Below are 11,952 nucleotides of genomic sequence, written 5' to 3' on the forward strand. Positions count from 1 at the left end.
TCGACTGGAAGAGTAATCAAGAAAGAATTGGTGTGTTCCTCTCTAAATCTGTGGTAGTACCAATTCTACCCTGTACACTAATGCCCACAAGCGGAAAATCAATCTCCGATGCGCCAATTGCCACTGGTTGGAAACCACTGGCAGAATCAGTCCTATGCCTTCTAGAAGAAGGCTCTGGACTCGCAGGTTAAAGCCCACGAAGTCTACGGGACCATCTAAGTGATTGTTCAGCCACTCTGAATTATTTTAATAAGATCTATTTAAAGACTCAAGAAAATTTGAAAGCTAGGCCAACTAGGAGCACAAAACATGCACTAAAAATGTCCCTAAAGAATTCAACAGTCAAAAAACATCCAAGTATTTCCGCTCCGGGTGATTAGGACCGGACACCAAAATACAAGAAGGTGAATATAAAGGTCCTTCTTAAAATAGACTGGGGTAATTACGCCCCAAGTTCACTAGCGAAGGTATCAGAGGTAGTTCCACTGACCTCCAGACAATAGCCTTTGCCAGTGAAATCCCCCAAGCTTCGCAAGGGTGCCCTTTGGAAGTACTGTTGAACGTGAAGCAACTTCAACCTCAGGTGCCATGAGATTCCCCTCCGCAGCCACCTGTGTAGATCCCTAGGATTGGCAACTAAAGGCACTAACTCATATCAGAAGCTGGGCAGAACAGTCGTGAGGTAAGATCCAATAAGTAAGAGAGGGGGTATCTCTCGTCCTTATCTTCACAAACCCTCGTGCTTAACTCCCAATCATGGATCTTTCCTGGTCTCCCTGACGCTATTGGATTTCACTCTTTATTCAAACTTCTATGTTTCACAATTTAGTGTGGCCTTCGAGAGTTTACTCTCCTCTCGCCTAATCCAAGGCCCTAAATAAACCTAAAACTTGTTGGTGTATTTGATTGACAATATAAAAAGTTCTAGTTTATTTTATTAAGTGCTTGATTTTAAGTGGTTGTTCTTTTTAAGTCAAAGGGACAATATGGAAGTGAAACTGATGGTGTTGATTATGACACAAAAGAAATTAATGAAAACATAACTTATATGCAATGCACTTGTTTGTTCTTCGATGAAAAGCAACTTCTACTTGGGTTCTAAGAAGCTTCTACAAAGCAAAAAAAATTTCCTTTTCTTTTCTTATAGCAAACTTCACACTCACAAAAACTAAAAGACTATTGATGCTCTAATGATGCAAAACTACCCTAATGCAAACTAATGAAAAAGATACCAAATCACTCTCAACAACCAAAAGAAACCAAACTCAAATTCGGAAAAAGAAAGCAAAAACAATGTTTTTGAAGGACTTTTCTTTTTTAAAGAACAATAAAAACAAATTTTCAAAAGTACTCCAAATGCCACAAAAGACTCAAATACCGAAAGCAAATCACAAGGAAACTTTGCAAGTTATCAATTCAATATGAATGAAAACTTGAACAAAATAGGTGTTTCAACTTGCACTAAATGATTGAAAAGCAGCAAAAATAGTTTTGAGAAAATTGATCAAGAAATCATGAAAGACACACTTTCAAATTCCTCAACAAAAAACTTTCGAAAGAAAGAAAAAGTTAATGGCCACAAAATTGACGGGAAGCAAAGTAAGCAAACCATCAAAATGAAGTTTGACACAAAGATTGCAAACAATCTTCTATTCTGAAAGGCTAGAACAATCAAGAACCTCTATAATAAGCATTGTGTGTTCAAACACAAATCATAAAACTCACTGTTAAGCAAACCGAGGCCAAAAACTTTTCAGAGAAGGAGAGAATTTGTAACAGTAAGCTCACTGAAAAATTAAATTCTAAAAACAGAAACTGATCACTCAGAAACCACACAGACCAGAAAACAAATCCTTCCTGGCAGAAAGATTTGAAAAAATCATGCAAAAAATTGTATACATGACTATGTCTCTACACAATTGCATATACATGTGCTTCTGCCAAAAGAACCTCGCTTATACGTGGTTTTAGTTCATAGAAACAAGAGTGTGTACGCTTCTGTAAACAGACAAAGGTGTGTATATGAAGTTTTATAAGAAAAATAAAAAATTAGGCATGATGAAAAAGATTAGTCTTGAAGTCTAAGTTCCTACAGGAGCAGGCAGTACAGTGACAGTAAGAAAACTAAGAACTGAGCCCTGATTGGCACTAAATAACCCAAGCTAGGAATAACAAGATTGCTATCCCCAGCGGAGTCGCCAATTCTGTTGAGGGAATAAGTCCCCTAGGGCTTTGGGTCAGAACCCTAGCAGAGCAAGATTATTCTATAACAAGAAACAAGCATTCAACTTAGACAACATGCGTAAACAAACTAACTATGCAAGGATGAACATACTGGGATGTCCTTCATTTTGGTAGTTCCAGCCAGGGTTCAAAACCTCTGCAACTCCTGATGATCTTTGAACCTGCAAATTAGCCAATTCGAATACACATAGCAGCATATAGATAAAGCATTATAGTGAAATCAACTTTATATCGTATATATAGATGGTTAGTTATACATTGAAATAGTCATTCAGATATAAATCATAACAATAACATCAGATGCATAAACAAAGTTGATATTAGGAACAAGACACCATTTCTTTTATTGTAGAAAACTATAACGAAAACATGGAAAGAGTTCACCTGAGTCTTCCTCTTCCGGCTCCAAGCGAAACCATCCTCCAAGGCCATCCAGTCCCAGTCTTCAACAACCTCCTTCCATAACCAATACCATGATATCTCCAAGCATGTGAGAGAATATCAAAACTCAAGGAAACAAGGGTTTCCTGAACTTGGGGAAGTGCTTGAAGCATAGGGATTCTTCAGACTTGATCAGGGGATAATCTCAGTATAGTAATTATATATCTTCTCTCCTCCTTAAGGCCTTCCCGTTGAAGTCTTTTTATACTTCTCCCAAATTAGTTTTTTAGTTGGGAAATAGTTGGGAACTGTTAGGCCACGGGCACTAATAGGTAATCAACAGGTAAAACATGTGATCTCTACCCATAGTTAAGGAAATTTAATTTTTTAAAGTGTTTTAACACATATATGCGGGTTGGGTATAGACTAATCCACGTGTACACACTTTTAACATAGGGAAAAGTAGCATACAGGGAGTAAAACATTGTTTTTAAAATATTTGGACCAAGTCTGGAAGGAGGCGTTGCCCTAGGCCATAAATCAAGAATCACAAACATAAAGGGTGATATTTGGAGATATAAAACCTACTCTGAACTAGATTTGAATGTGGCCTTGATTAGATTTATGGTGATATTTATGTCTTCCTGACGCTTCGAAGTACATTTTCAATTGTTTTCTTTTAGAAATCAATTGGAGCATCTTTTCGATAGTATTGTGACAAATCACGAAGAATATATTTAGAAAACCCCAATGAATTTCTTGTAGAATACATATTGATATTGGAAACATCATTGAAGCCTTGATGATATAAGATTGATGAAGAAAATGTTGTGAAGAACTTTGCAGACTGTTGGTAAGGTAAATCCCCTCTGCGGACAGAGGCGATCCCACTAGCCTATCACAGAACTAGCCACAAACAAACCACGCTGCTACGCAAGTTCCTAGTTATGCATCAAAGGTGAATCAAGAAGACTAACCTGGAGTCCAACGCTATGATTGAAGCAGAGTTGATATCCTCGCTCCTTTGCTCCAACAGATCATAACGAATACCTGCACATGCAAAGGAAGAGACAGATACCAACATAAAAACTACCAAGGCACAACTATATTTCAGTCAGAAAGGAAATAAATCAACATATCACCATGATAGATAATGAGATTGTAACTATAATAACAGTCGCTCATCAATTAATAAACAGGAAAAGTTACAACCATTGTTCTGACGTCGACCCTTCTCCTGGCTGGGCGAGTAACTATATGTGTTTTGACATGCATCTCTTCTCCGGCAGCATAACCTCTCTAGCACTCACTAGCATTCCTCCAAGAACTCAACATCTAACACTCCATGAATAATCATCACTACTATCACTCAATCACCAAATCACTAGCATAACACTAACACCAACACTCTCTCTAGCACTCACTCGAGCACTAGCTTGTCCAATGCATAATGACAAGCTTATATAGATGGAGAAGGGAGGAGGATGCGATGAACCGGGACACCTTTCGTGGAATTAGCAAAAGCCATAAAGATGGATAAAGCTCGACAAAAACTGATTTTCTATCCTCAGAAAAGCTCCATGTAATGAAGGAAACAACAGTCGGACGTGCATTAAGGCAAAAAGCACGACTAAATTTGGTTGGCGCGACCATTGTTCTAAGACAGAGCGCCAATGGTCGCGCCCTCTTTTGAGGATCTCCATCATTGGCGCGGGTAGAATACTGTGGACTTGCGCCAATGGAAAAAGAGCACTTTTTAGAGATGATCTGCAGAAGGTGTCTTCAGGGAATATGGAGTACATACTCAGGGGAACATAATGCAAGTGTTTTTAGCCCTTGTCACTTCTTATAACTCCCGGAATGAGTCCTCTAAGGTACGACAAGAGGAGTAACAGGGATGGTGACAAATTACTGTGTAACAGATGCCCCCTAAAGCATGAAGTCCGAGAGGTGGAGAGGGGTGAAAGGCTTTACCAGAACGCACATATAGTTACGGCCGCCGAGGAGCTGTATTAAGAGACATGACTGATAGTTCAATTACATGATGTACGTGGCATGGTCGCAGCCATCCATAAGAGAGTACATAAATAATCTGGATCCATAGTATGGACGCAGCCATCTGGTTAGGATCAATGAACTGACTCAGGTATGGTCGCAGCCATCCAGTGAATGAGTCAAGTACCAAGAATCACGCCTGGATTACAACAGACACAATCCAGGGTCTTGCGCTCCATCTCGACCCGAACAAGAGTACAAGTCCAAGAATGTGAATATATGAGCTGAAGTCGAACATGCATGAACATCGCCTGATTACCAGTCAATAATGGAAACTGTTAACAGACGCGAGAGGTACCACCAATAATGACAATGGCCCTCAAGGTACTATAGGTACAATCTACGGCGTGTGAATTAATGAGCTAAAGTCGAACACCCGTAGAATCATTCGATCGGAGGCCAATGATGAAAACCTCACGTCGAACACGAAGAACCTGCCATTGAGGCATGCAGGCTCCAAGGCACCGGAAGGGAGTCTCTAGGTCAACTTCCTGGATAATGAGCTGAAGTCGACAGGGAGTGACCTTGATCGAAGGTGGGCCATAATGTTTCCCACATCATCGACACGAGACAGAGAGATAATGTCGTGAATCAAGATTGTGCGAACTATCAGAGGGAGGTTGTTTATTTGCAGAGGTCAACTTCTCTTGAACATATCGGCGACACATTAACGGAATTGGCAGTATTTGACATCAATGTATCAAAGGTCATTATGACGAGGCAATGAGTGAATGAGAGGTCAAATAGGGTACCCAAATCCATGGAAGCAAGTGAAAGATATGAGATGAAATATCCCCACCCTGGACACGAAAGCAAAAAGTGCCATGTTCAATAGCGACATACTGCCGTTACGGTAACAATTATGGTTCAAAAAAATTTATTTTCCCCCACCATTTCTGGCGAGTACCCCAGTTATTTTTAACAAGCTTGATGGGGATAGCATATGCTCGTGTTGTGACAAAATCCGATGTCATTAAGTTTTAACGAGTCTGACAAAGGAAGAACTCGACGTCTTTTCTTGTTTAGAGAGTTTGAAAAGACAGCAGAAAATGAAACTCCAGGGATGTCCTTTTTCGTAAAGTTGTGTCTCTCGGGCCTGAAAAAGTATAAAATAATACCCGAAAGAACCGCCCGATCATTACGATCGAGGAGTACTTTTCATGATTAGTGACTTCGACCTGAAAAAGTAAAAAAGCGGTCAAAACCACGTCGTTTTGTAACCACTAACGAGTTTGAAACGACAAAAACTCGGCAATCTTTTCCTCTTTAAATGGTCAGAAAAGAGCTGAAAGCGGACCTCCATTTTTATTTTCTTTAACGAGTCAAAAAGGGAAAAATACTCGGCAATCTTTTCATATTTTACGAGTCAGAAAAGAGCGTAAAGGCGACTCGTCCTGAAGGAACGAGTGGTATAAGGGATAGCAACTGGTTCCGGTAATGGTGGAACTCACTTGAACATGTAAAGGTCAAGAAGCTGGCTAATAAAACCACTCATCGCTGCGGTTCCTCAGGAAAGGAGAAACAACCAAGTGAAAGCATATGATCGGCCAAAAATATGGTGGCGATGGAATGAAACAACCAAGGCTCATCTAGCAGGATTTAGCGGATAAAAGGCAATCACGGGATGTAAATCAGGTATGGGTTCATTTTTACACAAGCTTGAACCATGGAGAACTCTGCTTGGATTCGGTTTCATGTTTACACAAGCTTGAAACGAAAAAACTATGCTTTTTATAAATTTGCATGCCCCCAGCATGATAATGCAAATCGAGGTACATGCCCCCCAATCTTCATGGCATTCACGGAGTGGATGGAATGAAGGTTTACTCTTGAGATCTACGAAAGACTCGACTTGTATTTTACGAGATCTTAATCAAAAGATTCGATTTGGAAAGGGAGTTGTTTCATTTTTTAATGAGGTTGACACAGTAAAAGAACTTTCCTCATAACCCTTGTTTCATTTTTTAACGAGGTCGCCACGAGATCAAAACTATCCTCGGACACCTAGTTTCATTTTTTAAGGAGCTTGACACAGGAAAGGAACTATGCTCCGCCTTATGTTTATTTTTTAACGAGCATGAACTATGCGCTAAAACTGCTCGGATCTTGCGTTTATTTTTTAACGAGCATGAACTGTGTGCTAAAACTGCTCGGATCTTGCGTTTATTTTTTAACGAGCATGAACTGTGTGCTAAAAGTGCTCGGATCTCCAGTCATATGATAAGAATGTCTCACGTAAGATTCCATTTTTTATGGAGCTTGCGCCTTACAAAGCTATGCCCCGAATCCTTTCTTTATGCAAGTTCAGAAACGACTAATCCTACGAGTTTAAAGGGTTAGAACTACAGGTTTAAAGGGAGGGCCTAAAAATTTAAAAAATAAATAGCCGCCCCTTGCTTGCAATCAAAAAGGTTTGCATGCCCCCAGGCATAAAATAGAGTTTCGAGGTCTCCCTCTATTCGAGCTGACAAAACATTTGTTTTATCAGGAAGGGTTGCCTTTTATTCGAGCTGACAAAACATTTGTTTTATCAGGAAAGGCACTACCTTTTACAAGTTACCCAAAGATTGTTCTGTTGCAAACAGCACACTTCTTTGGCGATGTCTATCGAGATAAACAAAGGTGAGTGACCCTGTTCCGTCAAACACATAACTTTGACAAAAGAATCTTATTCTAGAACAACCCCTCTTTCAATTACGGACGGGGTACGGACTAGTCATATTCTCTCGCGGAAACCTACTCTATACCCAAAGTTTTCTCTGCCCGAAGCAGACCAGGATGCATGCCCCCTGGGTTCCAGTTACATCCTTCCGAATTACTCGCGCTCATCGGGAAGAAGGACTGGGGGTGGAGACATTTCTTGCAGTGATAATATCATCTTTGGATGGAATTTCTGAAGGCAAAACCGGGTCAACTGTCATCTGGACCTTTTGAAAGACCGGGTCACTTGTTATCTGGACCTTTGGACTTTCATCTGGTTTGGATTCAGATGGTTCATCCTTGATGAGAAACATTCCCGGAACAAAGTGGTGCATAGACGATGAATGTAAATCAACAGCGTTTCCGACCAGGGACTGGTCTGGAACAGGCTAAAAATCAACACTCTTTCCGACCAGGGACTGGTCTGGAACAGGCCGTAAGTCAACACTCTTTCCGACCAGGGACTGGTCTGGAACAGGCTGAGCACAGCCAGGTTCGGGAAGAGAAAGCTGGACCAAAGAGGAATCATGTTTGATTACTTGGTTAGCGGAGAGATGCTCTGCAGGTGTAACAAGACGCTGATATCCAGCGGGTAGTTGGGGTAAGGAATCCGACAGACTTGCCAAAAGACGGGAAGCTTCATCCATAAGTGGACAAAGGCGAAGGAGATGATTACCTTCACAAAGTCGACAAGGGAAACGAACCTTCCCTTTTCTGTTACCAACTAGTAAGGTGTCGTCAATTTGCGACATCAAGGGGCGAGTCGGGTCAAGGGACCATATATCTAGGATCCTGGGAATGCCAGGACAATCAGAAAGAAAATGGTCCCCTTTGCATAATCGACAAGGAGACCGGAGCTTCCGCGAAGGAGGAGAAGGTGGTTCCACTTCTGATAGCTTCGTGGTAGATACGACCTTTCCCTTAGGAGACTTCTTCTTTTTGGTCTTCTTCTTCTTCTTCTTAGCCACCTGGTTAGTGAAATCCAAGGTTTCACCAGGCGAAGTAGAAGATGAGGACGCAGCAATAGGTGAAGAAGGGAAGGGGTCCACCTTAGAATCAACATGGTGTTGTTCGGGTGGAGGAGGTGGTGGTGGGACAGGATTCATCACACTTGAGACCACCGAGCTTGAAAACAACCATACAGGTAAACCAATGGTCAACCCAGGCAAAGACAATGTTGCGATATACTGAACACCAACATTTCCAACAGAAGGAAATGGGCGAGGGTACCCATCAGGAGGAACACCTTGGCCGGTGGGCACCGGAAAGGCTGCCATTAAACGAGGAATAACCCTACTCAAGCTAACACAAACAAAATCTAATTGGGTAGATGTTATCGTGGCCAATAATTTTAAGACACTGAACTTAACCTTTTCATTTTTTAAGAGTCGAGAAAAGGGTAAAAGATGACTCTAGTCTCCTTCGAATATTTAATGAGCACGAAGTGACAAGACGCTCACAGGCACCTTTTTGTTTAGGGAGTCCGAAAAGGATCAAAAGTGACTGCTCTGGAATTCTAGGTAGAGGGTGTGCCAAACTTTTCGCAAAACCACAGAATACTTTTTAGGGTACGGGTGGTCGATCTTCGTGAATTCTGTGTTCACTGCATTGCGAATTGTAGGGCGGCTGACATGGCTTCCTATGGATAAAGGCTTTATTCCTATAGGGGTCTCCCAATATATACTCGACGGTACGTGGGAGCACAGTCCGTATTAGCAGCTACCGTTTCACCGTGGAGGAATCACCCAACCACTCGACGATAAACTACCAGGTTTAACGACGCCGGAACACGTCTCTAACCTAGACCTCTAGAGTGTTTGCGTTATGTTCCAATGTGTTGTTAAGTTCATTGAGTTCATTTTAAAGTTTATCTTTGATTATGTTTCAGTTTTTTTTTGGTCCTACCGTATGTGATATCTCGAAAACTTCTTACATGCAAACTATATGCCGAAATTAAATCATTTGATTCGATGAATTCTATCTACAGGAGGGTTGAGATCTTTTTCACAAACGAAATGATCACTTCAACAAAGAACAAAGATCCTAATGCAGCTAATAACAAGAAACGAAACTTTGTCTTTTTTCTTTTCAATAGCAACAAATAACAATAAATGCTACCTACTATAATGCAAGATATTTTTTGTTTTTCTTTCCTTTAAGATGGCATGATGCATGTAAACAAATTCTAAGAGATATGCATAATCCAAGTTCAGTCAATGAAATAGAACCAATTCTAAAACACAAAATGAACCATGCAAGCAAGGAAAAACACAAAAACTAGTGAACTTCAAAGAGGCTAGAAGTGAAGTATTCAGAGTATAGAAGATCAAGCTTTAACAAAGCACTGGATAGGTGTAGAACAATCAACAAGCTGACTGGATGATCAAGAGATCGAAACTTCCCACAGAAGGCTAGACATGCAAAGTCACTGGAAATAAGCAAACAGCTGAGGGATACAGGCTAAAACCAGTCAAGCAGAGGTTCAACACAGTTCCAGAGGCTGAAAAAGATATATAAAGAGACTGAATGAGCTTTCCACCCACACACAGGCAAAATTTACAGAGCTGGCACGACTGTCAGCCTGCAACTTGCACTACCACAGAATTGGCGCGAGTTGCTTTTGAGCAACGTGCGCCAACTGGCGCGACTGTCAGAGAAATAACTGCACCAATTAAGCTTGCCAACTAAAAAGATAAATGATACGACCTCAGGTCAGGTTGACAGAGCTCAGATGGGTCAAACAGTAAAGAATCAACTCAAAACTGACTCAGGAAGCTCATGCACTCAATCAAGCAGAAGAAAATTAACATGCAAGACAGAAATCAAAGAGTTATTCCCCAGCGGAGTCGCCAATTTGTTGGTAAGGTAAATCCCCTCTGCGGACAGAGGCGATCCCACTAGCCTATCACAGAACTAGCCACAAACAAACCACGCTGCTATGCAAGTTCCTAGTTATGCATCAAAGGTGAATCAAGAAGACTAACCTGGAGTCCAACGCTATGATTGAAGCAGAGTTGATATCCTCGCTCCCTTGCTCCAACATATCATAACGAATACCTGCACATGCAAATGAAGAGACAGATACCAACATAAAAACTACCAAGGCACAACTATATTTCAGTTAGAAAGGAAATAAATCAACATATCACCATGATAGATAATGAGATTGGAACTATAATAGCAGTCACTCATCAATTAATAAACAGGAAAAGTTACAACCATTGTTCTGACGTCGACCCTTCTCCTGGCTGGGCGAGTAACTATATGTGTCTTGACATGCATCTCTTCTCCGGCAGCATAACCTCTCTAGCACTCACTAGCATTCCTCCAAGAACTCAACATCTAACACTCCATGAATAATCATCACTACTATCACTCAATCACCAAATCACTAGCATAACACTAACACCAACACTCTCTCTAGCACTCACTCTAGCACTAGCTTGTCCAATGCATAATGACAAGCTTATATAGATGGAGAAGGGAGGAGGATACGATGAACTGGGACACCTTTCGTGGAATTAGCAAAAGCCATAAAGATGGATAAAGCTCGACAAAAACTGATTTTCTATCCTCAGAAAAGCTCCATGTAATGAAGGAAACAACAGTCGGACGTGCATTAAGGCAAAAAGCATGACTAAATTTGGTTGGCGCGACCGTTGTTCTAAGACAGAGCGCCAATGGTCGTGCCCTCTTTTGAGGATCTCCATCATTGGCACGGGTAGAATACTGTGGACTTGCGCCAATGGAAAAAGAGCACTTTTTAGAGATGATCTGCAGAAGGTGTCTTCAGGGAATATGGAGTACATACTCAGGGGAACATAATGCAAGTGTTTTTAGCCCTTGTCACTTCTTATAACTCCCGGAATGAGTCCTCTAAGGTACGACAAGAGGAGTAACAGGGATGGTGACAAATTACTGTGTAACACAGACCTTGGAGCAACTTATTGAAGACTTGTTTTGTTGGAGCAGTCATTCTTGGAGTATATTTGAAGATCAATACTAGAAGATGTGTTATGTTGGAGAAGACATAGAAATCTTTCTAAAACAGACCTAAATTTTTTGTAGAAGCATATTGGATAGTAATTTATAGAACTATCTTGGTGAAATCTTGCATAAGTATTTGAAGTTTTTCATGGAGTCTTGAAACAATATTTAAGTCCACTTAAAGAATTAACACAAGTATAAAGGGTTAGAGCTCTAGAGGTTTGGAGTCCTCATACAAGGTTGAAGCCTTGTAGGAAACTAGGTTGGAGCCTACATTGTGTTTGAGGATTAGAATCCTCATAAGAGGTTGGAGCCTCATTAAGAACAAGGTTGGAGCCTTGAAGGAATTTTATTGTACAGGTTGGAGTTTGGTTGTTTGTAAGAGGATTGGATTCCTCAACATTCTTATTAATAAAATGATTTTCTTGTTTTGCATCTTGTATTATGGTTTAATTTATGGTCTTAACTTGCATAATATAACTATTATAAATAAACATTGATTCACCCCACTCTTAGTATTTCCGATAAAACATGTGAAAAATAATATATATAAATAGATTGATAAATGAATATGAAATAGTTAAA

This window comes from Pinus tabuliformis, chromosome 2_1 (assembly GCF_031772625.1).
Source record: "Pinus tabuliformis cultivar Carrire ecotype Pingquan chromosome 2_1, CPIR1, whole genome shotgun sequence".
Classification (NCBI taxonomy): Eukaryota; Viridiplantae; Streptophyta; class Pinopsida; order Pinales; family Pinaceae; genus Pinus; species Pinus tabuliformis.